Consider the following 15425-nt stretch of genomic DNA (forward strand, 5'->3'; position numbering starts at 1 on the left):
AGGTTGCTGATACTTTTTCTAAGTCTGTGTTTGTCTTTTTAGTTTGTTATTGATGTCATTTGTCATGGACAAGTTTTAAAAATTATGTCGTTCAATTTATCACTTTTCCATGATGATTTTCACTTTGTGCCCTTCTAGGATGTTGTATATAGTTTCCATAGTCTGTCTAAATGTATACAGCTTTCCCTTAACATCTCTGAAATTTACTTTTGTGCATGCTGTGAGGTATGAATCTAATTTTTCCCTTTGAAAATATTATTAGCAAATAGTCCCAGTGCCATTTATTAAATAGTCATCCTTTCCCCACTGATTTGTAATGTCACCTCTGTCATATTCCAAATTCCTAAGTATATGTTAGTATTTCTTGTTTTTTCAGAAAACCTGTCCCATGGATCTATTTATCCAAATGCTGATATCAGAGTATTTTAATTACTATAACTTTGTGATAAATCTTGGTATCTGCTAGTGTGAATCCTTTCTCGTTTCAAAATAGTTTTGGCTGTTCTTGGCCCTTTACTCTTCTGAGTAGGTTTTATGATCTGCTTATAAGGTCAATAAAAAAAAAATTCCCCCAGGATTTTTAATAGCATTTATTAAGTTTGTGGTGTAAATTTAGGGAAACTACTACTGTTAAGCTCTTGTCTTCCCATACATGAACATGTTATATCTCTCCATTTATTCATTATTTTTATGTATTTCAATAAACTTTTAGAGTTTTCTCCATAAAAGTTTTTCACATCTTCTGTTAACTTACTCCTAGGTATCATATAGTTTTTTAGAGTCTTGTAAATGGTATATCTTTTTATTTTATCCTCATTCTTGAATGATAGTTTGTGTATAGAATTCTAAATTAACAAGTATTTTCTGTCAACAGTCTGAATGTATTTCTGTTAGTGACCTAGGAATAGAAGGAAAATCCCTTAACTTGAAAAACAGTATCTACCATAATCCTAAACAAATATTTTTCTTTATGGTGAAATGCTAAAAGCATCCCAGTTAAAGTCAGGAACAAGAAAAGGAAAAATATTCAGGTGCAGTTTCATCCTAATTACCAGGAACAAACAATTAGACATGCATTTAAAAAACATTATTTATTTATTTATTTATTTTTGGCTGCATTAGTTCTTCATTGCTGCAGATGGGCTTTCTTTAGTTGCGTCGAGCGGGGGCTACTCTTAGTTGTGGTGCGCGGGCTTCTCATTGCGGTGGCTTCTCTTGTTGCAGAGCACAGGCTCTAGGCTCACAGGCTGCAGTAGTTGTGGCGCACGGGCTTATTAGTTGTTCTGCCGCATGTGGGATCTTCCCGGACCAGGGCTTGAACCCGTGTCCTCTGTATTGGCAGATGGATTCTTATCCACTGCTCCACCAGGGAAGCCCAGAAATGCATTAAAAAAAAAAAAACATATAGCTGGATTTATTTAAATTAAATCTGAGCTTCAGTCTTTTAACTGGCCCATTTACGTTATTGTGATTACATATTGTGATGAATTTATTCTTTAAGCTTATTTCATGCTTTCCATTCACCATGTTGTTCTTTTTTTCTCTTTTTCCGACTTCTACAGAACTGATCGATTCTTTTTCTTTCAAGCGATTATATTTCTACTTTTTCCTACTTACTGTTAAATTTAGCAAGCATACTGTTCAACAATCTGGTAGGTTAATCCATACACCTCACCTTCCTTTCAAACTAAATATTGACCTTAGGATGCTTCATCTCTAATCATTCTTCTTCTCTTCTCACATATTATTGTTTCTAGTATTTTAGTTCCATCTTTTTTCATAACTTCTGTTCGTGCTTTTGTTACGATTATTATGGACATTCAATGCTTATTTAGATTTACTGTATATTTATCAATATTTTTACTCTCCATTTGCTTCTTTTTAAAACATCTGTGTTGAGATATAAATCACACACTATACAATTCACCCATTTAAAGTTTACGACTCGGTAGTTTTTAGTGAATTCACAGACTTGCACAACCACCAGCAGAATCAATTTTAGGACATTTTCATGACCTCCAAAAGAAACCTCATACCCATTAGCAGTCACTCCCCATTTTCTTCCAGTCTTCCCAGCCCTAGGCAACCACTAACCTGCTTTCTATACCCATAGATTTGCCCATTCTGGGCATTCATAGAAATGGAATTATATAATAAATGGTCTTTTGTGACTGGCTTCTTTCATTTAACATAATGTTTTCAAGTGGTATCTCGTGATTTTGGTTTGCATTTCCTTACTGACTAATGATGTTAAGCAACTTTTCATGTATTTATTGACCATTTGTGTATTTCTTTTAGAGATTCAGATCCTTTGCCCATTTTTAAACTGGGCTATTTGTCTTTTTATTATTGAGTTGTAAGAGCTCTTTATATATTATAGATACAAATCTTATCTGATACAAGATTTACAAATATTTTTTCCCATCCTGTGGGTCGTCTTTTCACTTTCTTGATGGTGTTTTTTGAAGCACGAAAGTTTTTAATTTTGATGACCCAGTTTATATATTTTTCTTTTGTTGCTTGTGCATTTGGTATCATATCTAAGAACGTTTTGCCTAACCCAAGGTTATGAAGATTTATCTCTATGTTTCGTCTAAGAATTTTATAGTTTAGCTTTTACATTTAGGTCTATGATAATTTTGAGTTAATAATTTTTGTGTGTAGGGTGAGGAAGAGGTCCAACTTCATTCTTTTACATGTGGCTATCCAGTTATCCAAGTACCATTTGTTGAAAACAATTATTCTTTCCCCTTTGAATGTTTTGCACCCTTGTTGAAAATCAGTTGACTATGAGTATAGGGTTAATATTTGGACTCAGTTCTGTTTACCTGTATGTCTATTCTTAATCCAGTATCACGCTGTCTTCATTACTGTAACTTTGTAATAAGTTTGAAATCTGGAAGTGTGAGTTCTTCAACTTTATTCTTCTCGTTCAAGATTGCTATTCTGGATCGCTTGGACTTACATTTGAATTTTAGTACTATCTTCTCAATCTCTAAACAACAAGCTAGCTGGGATTTTTTTTTTTTTTTTGGTACGTGGGCCTCTCACTGTTGTGGCCTCTCCCGTTGCAGAGCACAGGCTCCGGACGCGCAGGCTCAGCGGCCATGGCTCACGGGCCCAGCCGCTTCACGGCATGTGGGATCTTACCGGACCAGGACACGAACCCGTGTCCCCTGCATCGGCAGGCGGACTCTCAACCACTGCGCCACCAGGGAGGCCCGCTAGGCATTGCATTAAATCTGTAGATGAATATGCAAGTATTGTCATCTTAATAATATTAAGTCTTCTAATCCATGAGCATGGGATGTCTTTCCACTTATTTAGGGATTCTTTAATTTCCTTTAAAAATATCTTATAGTTTTCAGAGTACAAGTTTTGCACTTTTGTACTTTTTTTGTACTTTTGTTAAATTTATTCCTAAGTAGTTTACTATTTTTGATGCCAGTATAAATGGAATTGTTTCCTAATGTTATTTTTAGATTGTTCATTGTGAATTTTTTGCTTCTTGAATCCTTTCTCACTGGTTCATTTTTCCTATTCCCTGAAGTACATCTTTATGTAGTTCTTTCTTAAAGAATCTGTGAATGGAAAATTCTCTTAGCCCCTGTGTGAAAATGTCTTTATTTTCTTAAATGATAATTTAACTGGGTATAGGATTGTAGGTCAGCAATTCTTAAGATTTCTTCCTACTTTATTTTGGCCTCAGTTTTTGCTGCTGAGATGTCAACTCTCAGCTAATTGATGTTCCTTGACAAACAATGTCCCCCCCCCTTTTTTTTTTACTGGTTGTTTTAAGTTTTCCTAAGTTTTTTTTTTGAAGTTTTCCTTAATTTCACCATATGTATCTAAGTGAGGTTTATTTTGTTTATTCTATTCAGTGTTTGTTGTGCTTATTCAATGTGAGGATTTGTGTTTTTTAATTAATTCTAGAATATTCCCAGCTATTACCTATTTTATTTTTTTTAATTATTTACTTTTTTATTTTTATTTTATTTTATTTTATTTTATTTTATTTATTTATTTTTAACCATCTTTATTGGGGTATAATTGCTTTACAATGGTGTGTTAGTTTCTGCTTTATAACAAAGTGAATCAGCTATACATATACATATGTTCCCATATGTCTTCCCTCTTGACATCTATTTGTATCATCTTTAATTTCTTTCATCAGTGTCTTATAATTTTCTGCCTAAGGATACGAAAGACCTGTATGCAGAAAATTATAAGACACTATTACCTATTTTAATATTGCATTCTCTCTAATCTCTTTCAAGACCTCTGTAAATGTTATATTTTCTCATTTTATTCTCCATTGTTTTTAGTTTTGCCATAAAGAATCTCATTCTGAATTGTATTTTGAATACTTCTCAGATCCATATTCTAGTTTTTTGTTATGATTTTTTATTTACTACAAAGTAAAGGAGATAACTCTCCTCAAAAAGAATATTAAATCTTAAAATGGAGGACTTGAGTTTCATCCAGTGGGAAATTTTTCCATTAAGAAGACACTATACCTTCTCCAAATATACCCTTTAAATATAGAGAATTGTTCTAAGGTGGCTATAATTTTTTAAATATAAATATTTGTTAAATGATTGGATTTATGCTAAGGAGAGATCTCTGAAAATGTTGGAGGGGAAAATCACATATTTCATGATTTTACCTGTTGAACCTGATAGATCAGTAGGATGCCAACGAGCATATGCTTGGGGTCAACCAGACTTGAGTTCCAATGCCAGCTTTGCCATTGACTAGAAGTGGGACTTGGACAACTTATTTTAACCTTGCTGAATCTCTCTGAATCTTAATTTCATCATCTATAAAATAAACCCTTCAGCCCTGACATGAGGAATGAATGATTAGGTACATGTGAAGTGCCTTGTGCAAAGTCCGGCCAATGGCAGGTGCTTCATAAAAGATTATCGTTATTTCTTGCATAAAAATCTTAATTAGAGCTGGTGCCATCATGTGAGCTATCCCCATTTAGTATTTGAAATCTTCTCATTAGTCATGACCAATCATAACCCCTTTGCTGTAACTTTGATCTCCCTAAAATACACGGATTAATAATCCAGGTAAGGGCTGGAATAATTGCTAGTGGAAATGTCTGTGATAAGTGATATTTCACGCACTTTTCTCCTGCAGCAGTCCCCTTGGGCAGCTATTGAAGGCCAAAAATAAAACATTCTGGGGTTCTTTCTTGCAGCAGATGGTGTAATGCAAAGTCTATCTTGGAGGCACACCCTATAAGCAAGATTTCTAGGACTCTTAAAAGAAAAACACTTAGAAAATTGATTCAGTCAAATGGAACTGCTATAAACATACTTTCTCTGTAATTTTTCAAACTAATATATTTAATTCTGTCTGGCAGTGTCCTCTAAATTGAATTCGCATTAGATAGATGAGTCCATTGCATGAATATAATATATTGATGCAGGAATTACTCTGCCTTTGGTGGGGGTGCTCAGTATCTCCAAAAGGTGAGGCTGCCTTGCACTCACGGTGTGATGGCAAATATTGCCTTCACAAGGCTGTTCTCATGAATTCTTTCTCTAGCAATAATTATGGCAGGAAATGGGATCTTTCCTGTAAGCACATTTTAGTGACTAGCATCCCTATATGTGTAGTATATTCAGATCTTTTCATGGACCTTGATTGTACAGCCATCGGAATGTAGAATAAATCTCATCTTTATTAAACAACATCAATTATCCTATTATCTGCAACCCACTGTTGTACGTGCCTGATAGTATGCTGAGCCCACACATATATTAATATATATTTGTATGTATATGATATATATTATATTTAGTCTTCACCATAACTCTGTGAGGAAGGTACTATTAGCCCCATTTTATAGATGAGTAAAATGAAGCCCAGGGAGTTAGGTGCTCAAGCCTGTACAGCTAGGCAGTGGTGGAGCTGCAGCCACCGGAAAAGTCATCTTACCTTCACCATATGAACATGGTGAGACTTGAAGGTGCAGGGCTGCCCTCTCTTTGCTCGGGGGCCATGCTTCTACTCACCAGTCTCCCATGTAACACCTCTAGATATATTGTCAAAAAGACTGAAATTCAGAAATTTTAGCTCTGCTTAATTTAAGTTGTATAATTACCTTTACCTTTTACTTACCTTAACTCCACTGGCACTTAGGCCAATAGTTCTGCCCCCTCTGCCCTTCCTTCTTTCCTTTTTCTTTTTTCATGTTTGCTGAGGGCTTGGGCATAAAAAGAGAAGGAGGAGAAGGAGAAAAGAGCCTCTCCACTTGGGAAGCTTGCATTCTAGGTGAAGAAACAGGTGCACAAATGTGAAGCAGAGAAGGATGTGACAGTGTTTGGGGACATGCTGATGATGCCACAGGTAGCACAGGCAGGACCATAACAGTATCTCCAGCCTCTTCCTCACACGCAGTTGGCCTCTGGCCTGCCTCTCTCTGGTGGAGTTAATGCGCCATGTTCCCGTGCTGTGGCCCTCCCAGCCCATTGCCTTGGCTCTGTCTTCCTCCTTTGCTGCCCGTACCTCATAGGGCCTTTCTGGTAGAGCAGGAGCCAAAGTACCCAGACCAAGCTGACAACGTAAATTTCAAACCACTTGCAGTAAAATGGAATTCCACCTCCTAAGCTGATGGAAGGTACAATTAGAACATTACACTGGCATTAGCACACAGACTAATTTTTATATTTCTTTAGAGCGTTCTGTAAACACTGGGCCACAAGCAGGCATTTCAGAAGGACCTCCTTAAATTTTGATATCATGATTATAAAATAGATTTCTAGTCTCATCCTCTGTACTAGGTGATGTTAATCCGTTTGAGCTGTCACAATAAAATACCATAGACTGGTGTCTTAAATAACAGAACTTTGTCTCATGGTTCTGGAGGCTGGAAAGTCTGAGATCAGGGTGCCAGCATAGTTGGGTTCTAGTGAGAGTCCTCTTCCTGGCTTGCAGATGGCCATCTTCTCACTGTATCTTCGCACGGCAGAGGGAGGAAGCTCTGATATCTCCTCCTCTTCTTATAAGGCCACTAATCCCACCATGAGGGCTCTACCTCATGCCCTCATCTAAACCTAATCACCTCCCAAAGACCCCACCTCCTATTACCATCTCATTGGGGGGTTAGGGCTTCAACACATGAATCTTGGGGGACTCAATCATTCAGATTCTAACATAGGTAGAGGTGCTTTTAGCAGCACCTCTACCTATGTTATAATCAAAGTGAGAGCAGCCCCCAGGCTCTCTTTTCTCCTGGTCACCTTCCTTCTCCTCTCCCCTGCTTACCCTTCCTCCATGGGCTGAGTCTTCACACCTTTCCCGGGTAATTCACTAGCATGTGGGACATTTACCTTTCAGATCAGAATAACTAATCTTCCTAAAGTAGCTGCCTTCTACCACTAGTTCATAGACCAAAGAGAAGGTATCTTATGTAAATATTTTATTCCATAGAACTTCTGAAGAATCTAGCTCAAACAGATATTTTTCCTTAAAATTAATTTTTGCAATACATGCACAAAATCGAAGAGTACAAAAGAGCATAACATTCATTCTTCAAAACTCATCAAATGGTATATTCCAATAAAGCTGACTTATAAAACTGGAAAAAAAATGGTTATGATATTAAAAACAAGTTCCTCTCCCATTCCTGTCCCCAGCCACCCTACCCCTCCCTGGAGGCTGCTGCTGTCAGGGAGTAGGGTATAGGCTTCCAGAGATATTCCCTGCATGCCATCATAATAACGTATCGTGGAGATGATTCCATGTCCCTGGGCAGAGTAGTTTCCCCCGTATGGATATAGCATAGTATCTGTACCAGTTCTTCTTAAAGAACTTTTAGGTTGTTTGCAATCTTTTGTTATTTTAAAGAATACTTATATATAAGCATATGTATAGAATAAGCTCTTATAGTAGAATTATTGGGTCAAATGGCATGTACACTTTAAAAGCTGTGAAATAATCTAAATATACAAAAAGTATAAAGAATAATGTAACTAACACTATACCCAGCGTTATTACATCTCAACAAGGAAAATCACATTTCCTTTAGGAAGCACTGAAGTGTACAGTCACTAACTCATGGGTTATGTATTAATGATTTGGAATAAGGAGGTTATCTGATTTTGCTTTACGATCTGGAAGCCTGAATTCAAATGTTGCTAGGATTGTAAATGTATTCCATCTAGTGGCCTCATCAATGTCCCAAGTAGATTGTGTTTCTAACCCATCAGGTGTGTGTTCCTGAATACGATTCTTTGGTGTACTTGACCCTAAACAGTGAGACGACCGAGGCCTGGCCTGACAAGGAGTGGGGGCTGGTGAGAGACCTGAATTTGCTAAGAGGTGACTGCTTGCACCACGCAGAGTCCACTCCAAGTATCCAGCCATACGAGTAAGTGACTTTACAGGGATTAATTCTATCCCTTATAAAATGGAATGAGTTTTCAATTTTATCCTTATCTTTTGAATTGATTGTGGCTTAATCTCTTCGTAAAGGCATATGTATGTATATGTGTAGGCATAATTTCTGTTATACTGTATTGTAGACCTCATACCTTCTGCAGGGATTTTAATAATGCTTTTCTGAATAGGAAGCCAGGGTTCTCTCCATGCCCCATCCCCTGCTCTCACTGTGTTCACTTTCTTTGCACGTTGCACATACAGGGTTAAGATTTTTCAGTTTTCCTTTGAATAATGATTGCAGTATTAAACACAGCCTCATAACGTTCAGCCCGTTATTTGTGTAGATGGCTCTCCAGTGCTTTTAAATTTACTTAATTAAAATTCTAGAATGATATGATTCCAGTGGGTTACATTCATCTTACTCTTACCTTCTTCAATCAGTTTTCTCTTATAGCCTTTTTCTTTGCAAGAATTATTGAAGATGACTGCAGCCTAGCAGACTGCTTAACTCATAATTCATTACTTAAAAAAAAACCCTCGTAATTAAAAGCATTCATTGTTAAGCACAGTGGAGTTAAACTCAGCTTGGTATTGATGCAATGTCTCTCTACCACAAGGATATAGCTAACCTGTCCTCAAAATGAAAAGGGAGAGGCTTCAGTTTTCTGAGATTTCCTATCCATCTTTTCTTTCATTTTCGTTTTTTCTTTGAACTGAAATTATCCCATCAGTTAGCCACCGAGTTTGATTTTATAATCTACTTACAGTTCAACAGGAGGGAACAAAGGATGTGCACTATCTTTTCCCTTTATGCCCAGAACATAGTAAGATTAGCAGATCACAGTTCATTGCCTGGGCATGCAAGTATAGCCATGCACAGGACAGACCTCTGGTACCTCTACGTTTCTCCCTCCCTTAGTGACAGAAAACCCACTGGATTCCAGCAGCAGCTGAGCTCTGGCAGCCATTGGCCCCAAAGCTCTACCTCCTGCCTTTCAGTAGGTAGAGGCCAGCTGGGGAGGTGACCAATCGGGTGGTTTGTATCCAGGAGAACATGGCACAGTTAGCTATTTAAATCCAGCCAGGATGATGTCAGCAAGCAGAGCTGAAAGGGTTAGGAGAAAGGCTAACGGAGAGGAGAAATCTTGTCAGGCTGTATTATTACAGAAAGCTGGGCTGAGGCTAAGCAGAGACTAACACACCCACCACCTGTGCCCTGAGCCCAACTCCCAGTGCCTCCGAACTGCCTCCTCCCAGCCTCGAGAAAGGAGGAATGGCTGCAGAAGATAACCTGATGCTAAATTATGTGGGGAGAGTTTAATTCTTACATGATTTTTTTTTAACTGGAAGAGCAGGTCTCTACTTAGATGAAAATGCACAAACCATCTCTGGTTTGCAAATTGCTGGGGTTTTACAGGAAAGCTGGGCTGACTCTCACCCGCTGATAAGAGAAAAGCATTTGTTCCCGCCTCTGGAAGTCTGTGGTCCCAGTAACCCCGGGTGAAACTTGCAGAAATGGTTCTCAGCTTAGATGCCGTTTTGCAGCACGAGCAAAATGTTCAGGCTCAGGAAATGATGCTAAAGACATTTTGAAAAATGTAAGATGGGCCTGACACAGCGCTGGCACAGGATATATGATGGAAGCAGCGTGGTGAGTGGTGATAACAGCCCCTGGGGCTTGGCAGGGAGCTGGTTTCACACCCCAGCCCGACCAACGCCCCCCTCCAGCAGGAGCCTCATCAGACTCCAGGGTGAGAGCGGAAATCTGGCCATGCCCCTGGAGGGCCCAGGCAGGGGACAGGCCCTCAGGAAGGAGGGTGAGGTTCCTGAGAGCACCTTCTTATCAGCAAAGACTTGACGATCCCCCTGTACACACATCACACTTCAAAAAATTGTGTCGGTTTTGGTTTTTCTGGGCCCTGCTCACTCCTACTTTTCCAAAGCACCTGCCGTAGACAAAGCTGGCTTGGGGACAAGAGGGGATGCAGCATTTTTCCTTAGGGACTCTCAGGGAGAGGCCACACAATGCCACTTACACAGGTGCTCAGTAAGAATTAGATGGAGAGGACACTCTGATTACTGCTAATGAGGGGGTAAGTTAATAACGGCGAGATGCCTGTTTCCGGGCAGATCCGCCCAGTGTGATGGGACCTGCAGTTGATCTGCTTAGGAGGGTGGCTTTTCTTCCAGATGGCCTTGGCCTTTGTGTCAGGGAAGGGCTTTCCTTCAAAGGCTGGTGCTCCACAGTTGCAATGCAGATTAGGGGTCCGTTTTTACTTGCCACTCTTAAAAAAATACACATTCTGGGCACAAGAAAGGGAGCTTTTCAACCCTGAGAGTGTTCTGGATGTTGGAGTACATGTGGCAAGACCCTCTTTTAGATAATGAGCAAGTGCTCCCAGTACTTTGGAATTATTCCTTGCTTCCACCCCAGCATTGTTCCGACAGCTCTGTTCTTAAAGATTAACTACCATTCATTTAGTAACTTTCGCTGTAGAGAGGGGAGGGGAAAACTTGATATGAATTTAGAGCAATTATTATATTTGGTTTGTGTTTCTCCTGCAATGCTCTTCCTTTAAGGAGTAAGCAGGGAGGTATTAATATCTATTTGCCATTTTGTTTCCCTAATGTTTTTATTGCTGCTGTAATTTTAACAAGTATGGGAAGGCAAAATATTTGAGAACCCCTTTAACCCCTTTAATTTGTCTCATGCAGAATTGAGACAAATTCTGCATGAATTCTGAAGAGGTCACTATATTTAAATGATTCAGTATAGGTAACGAAATGATGGAAAAGAGCATAACTCCATGATATTACAAAATAAACAGAGAGTATCTCTTCTCTGTCAAGCATGCCCAGGCACAGAGAGATAAAAATCTTTATCTCTATATAGATACAATTCCTGCTTCAAGGTGCTCAAAATCTAGCGAAGGAAACAGACATGTATACAAATAACTGTAAGACAAGGCACGTACGCGACAAAAGTAAAAGTGTAAACCATAGAGCTGAAGAGAGCTGAAGAAGCAATGATTCATTCCAGGGGTGAGGCCTCTGAGTCGGACCTTAGGGATGAGGAGGAGCTCATCAGGCAGAATGTGGGGTGTCGCATGTGAAACTCCACAGCCTTAAAAAAAGAATACCCTGAGTCTATATGCACAAATAGAGCAAGCTGTCCAATATAGACTACATAAATGGAGGTCACTTAGCAGTGTATGTAGAACTAGAATGAATATATATATATATAGTAGTTGAGCTTATTTTAAGCTCTAAGGACAGACTGGATTAAAATCTAAACTCAGTACTTTCAGTGAATTTTGTCATTGTTGAAAATATTTTCTGTCCCTCCCTGAGGGAAGGTTATTCTTTCCCGTTCATTGATACCAGGCTGGTCCTGTGACCTGCTTTGACTAATGAAATAAGAGCAGAAATGAGGTATGTGCCTCCTGAGTACACACTTTAAGAGCCATCATTTGCTTCAGCCGTGTTCTCCTTTCTCTGTATTCTGATGATCGGGTAAGTCTGACTAGAGGTGCTCCTTTGGCTTCAGCCTGGGTTCTGGAATGAAGACGGCATGAAGTAGGGCTAACTGTGGTCGACATGGCTCATTAGCATAAGCAAGAAACAAACCTTTGTTAGTGTGGACACTGAGATGTTGAAGATGCTATTACTATAGCATCACTCAGTCTGGGTTGACTGAGAGACACCTGGCAACGAACGGGATCTTATATAACTTCTTTAAACCTCAGTTTCCTAATCTATAGAATGGGAAAAATAATACTATCTACCTCAGAGGATCATTGTGAGGTTAAAACAAGTTGATTTTAAAGCACTTTACATGATGTTTAGTTCATAATAAGAATTTAGTGTTAGTTATTTTTAAATAGGTACACAAAAATGTCTGGAGGAATATACACTAACCTGTTAAACAACAGTTCTCTCTTGAATGTGAGATTACAGGTGACTTTCTAATTTTTTTTGAATTTTTTTTATGCAGCAGGTTCTTATTAGTTATCCATTTTATACACATCAGTGTATACATGTCAATCCCAATCTCCCAATTCATCACACCCCCTGCCGCTTTCCCCACTTGGTGTCCATACGTTTGTTCTCTGCATCTGTGTCTCAATTTCTGCCTTGCAAACTGGTTCATCTGTACCATTTTTCTAGGTTCCACATATATGCGTTAATATACGATATTTGTTTTTCTTTTCTGACTTACTTCACTCTGTATGACAGTCTCTAGATCCATCCACGTCTCTACAAATGACCCAATTTCGCTCCTTTTTTATGGCTGAGTAATATTCCATTGTATATATGTACTACATCTTCTTTATCCATTCATCGATGGGCATTTAGGTTGCTTCCATGTCCAGGCTATTGTAAATAGGGCAGCAATGAATATTGGGGTGCATGTGTCTTTTTGAATTATGGTTTTCTCTGGGTATATGCCCAGTAGTGGGATTGCTGGGTCATATGGTAGTTCTATTTGTAGTTTTTTAAGGAACCTCCCTACTGGTCTCCATAGTGGCTGTGTCAATTTACATTCCCACCAACAATGCAAGAGGGTTCCCTTTTCTCCACACCCTCTCCAGCATTTGTTGTTTGTAGATTTTCTGATGATGCCCATTCTAACTGGTGTGAGGTGATACCTCATTGTAGTTTTTTCTTTTTTTTTTCTCATTGTAGTTTTGATTTGCATTTCTCTAATAATTAGTGATGTTGAGCAGCTTTTCACGTGCTTCTTGGCCATCTGTATGTCTTTGGAGAAATTTAGGTCTTTATTTAGGTCTTCTGCCCATTTTTGGATTGGGTTGTTTGTTTTTTTGATATTGAGCTGCATGAGCTGTTTATATATTTTGGAGATTAATCCTTTGTCCGTTGATTCGTTTGCAAATATTTTCTCCCATTCTAAGGGTTGTCTTTTCATCTTATTTGTAGTTTCCTTTGCTGTGCAAAAGCTTTTAAGTTTCATTAGGTCCCATTTGTTTATTTCTGTTTTTATTTCCATTACTCTAAGAGGTGGATCAAAAAAGATCTTGCTGTGATTTATGTCAAAGAATGTTCTTCCTATGTTTTCCTCTAAGTTTTATAGTGTCTGGTCTTACATTTAGGTGTCTAATCCATTTTGAGTTTATTTTTGTGTATGGTGTTAGGAGTGTTCTAATTTCATTCTTTTACACGTAGCTGTCCAGTGCTCCCAGCACCACTTATTGAAGAGACTGTCTTTTCTCCATTGCATATCCTTGCCTCCTTTGTCATAGATTAGTTGACCATAGGTGTGTGGGTTTATCTCTGGGCTTTCTATCCTGTTCCATTGATCTATATTTCTGTTTTTGTGCCAGTACCATATTGTCTTGATTATTGTAGCTTTGTAGTATAGTCTGAAGTCCGGGAGCCTAATTCCTCCAGCTCCGTTTTATTTCCCTCAAGACCGCTTTGGCCATTTGGGGTCTTTTGTGTCTCCATACAACTTTTAAGACTTTTTATTCTAGTTCTGTAAAAAATACCAATAAATGCCATTGGTAATTTGTTAGGGATTGCATTGAATCTGTAGATTGCTTTGGGTAGTGTAGCCATTTTCACATTGTTGATTCTTCTAATCCAAGAACATGGTATATCTCTCCATCTATTTGTTTCATCTTTAATTTCTTTCATCAGTGTCTTATAGGTTTTTTAATTAATTAATTAATTAATGGCTGCTTTGGGTGTCTGTTGCTGCATGTGGGCTTCTCATTGCGGTGGCCTCTCCTGCCATGGAGCATGGGCTCCAGGCATGCGGGCTTCAGTAGCTGTGACTCAAAGGCTCCAGAGCCCAGGCTCAGCAGTTGTGGCACACGGGCCCAGTTGCTCCGCAGCATGTGGGATCCTCCTGGACCAGGGCTCAAACCCACGTCTCTTGTACCGGCAGGCAGATTCTCAATCACTGCGCCACCAGGGAAGCCCGAGTGTCTTATAGTTTTCTGCATACAGATTTTTGTCTCCCTTGGTAGGTTTATTCCTAGGTATTTTATTCTGTTTGTTGCAATGGTAATTGGGAGTGTTTCCTTAATTTCTCTTTCATATTTTTCATCATTAGTGTATAGGAATGCATATTATTTTATTTTTTGAATTTTATTTTTTTAGACAGCAGGTTCTTATTAGTTATGCATTTTATACATATTAGTGTATATATGTCAATTCAAATCGCCCAATTCATCACAGCCCCACCCACACCCCGCCACTTTACCCCTTCTAATTTTATTGATTTGGGTCCTCTCCCTCGTTTTCTTGATGAGTCTGGCTAATGGTTTATCAATTGTGTTTATCTTCTCAAAGAACCAGCTTTTAGTTTTACTGATGTTTGCTATTGTTTTCTTTGTTTCTATTTCATTTATTTCTGCTCTGATCTTTATGATTTCTTTCCTTCTACTAACTTTGGGTTTTGTTTATTCTTCTGTCTCTAGTTCTTTTAGGTGTAAGGTTAGATTGTTTATTTGAGATGTTTGTTGTTTCTTGAGGTAGGACTGTATTGCTATAAACTTCCCTCTTAGGACTGCTTTTGTTATGTCCCATAGGTTTTGGATCATCATGTTTATGTTGTCATTTGTCTCTAGGTATTTTTTGATTTCCTCTTTGATTTCTTCAGTGATGTCTTGGTTATTTAGTAACGTATTGTTTAACCTCCACGTGTTTGTGTTTTTCACGTTTTTTTCCCCTGTAATGGATTTCTAATCTCATAGCACTGTAGTCAGAAAAGATGCTTGATATGATTTCAATTTTCTTAAATTTACTGAGGCTTGATCTGTGACCCACAGTGTGATCTACCCTGAGAATGTTCCGTGCGCACTTGAGAAGAAAGTGTAATCTGCTCTTTTTGGAAGGAATGTCCTATAAATATCAATTAAATCTATCTGGTCTATTGTGTCATTTAAAGCTTGTGTTTCCTTATTAAGTTTCTGTTTGGTTGATCTGTCCATTGGTGTAAGTGCGGTGTTAAAGTCCCCCACTATTATTGTGTTACTGTTGATTTCCTCTTTTATAGCTGTTAG

The 15425-nt window shown here is 38.5% G+C and overlaps 1 protein-coding gene and 1 pseudogene across 1 annotated transcript in view; both read left to right on the forward strand.

Moving 5' to 3' along the window:
* The first annotated feature begins 8326 nt into the window (after positions 1 to 8326).
* Positions 8327 to 15425, forward strand: part of ARMC2 (armadillo repeat containing 2) — a 141948-nt gene continuing 134849 nt past the window's right edge. The window contains exon 1 of the mRNA XM_024755285.1: positions 8327 to 8386. The gene's annotated coding sequence lies outside the window, so the exon portion shown is untranslated. The remainder of the gene's footprint in view (positions 8387 to 15425) is intronic.
* Positions 10510 to 15425, forward strand: part of LOC112406553 (60S ribosomal protein L37a-like) — an 11771-nt pseudogene continuing 6855 nt past the window's right edge.

The sequence above is a fragment of the Neophocaena asiaeorientalis genome, unplaced genomic scaffold, assembly GCF_003031525.2.
Source record: "Neophocaena asiaeorientalis asiaeorientalis breed wild unplaced genomic scaffold, Neophocaena_asiaeorientalis_V1.1 scaffold105, whole genome shotgun sequence".
NCBI classification, from domain to species: Eukaryota; Metazoa; Chordata; class Mammalia; order Artiodactyla; family Phocoenidae; genus Neophocaena; species Neophocaena asiaeorientalis.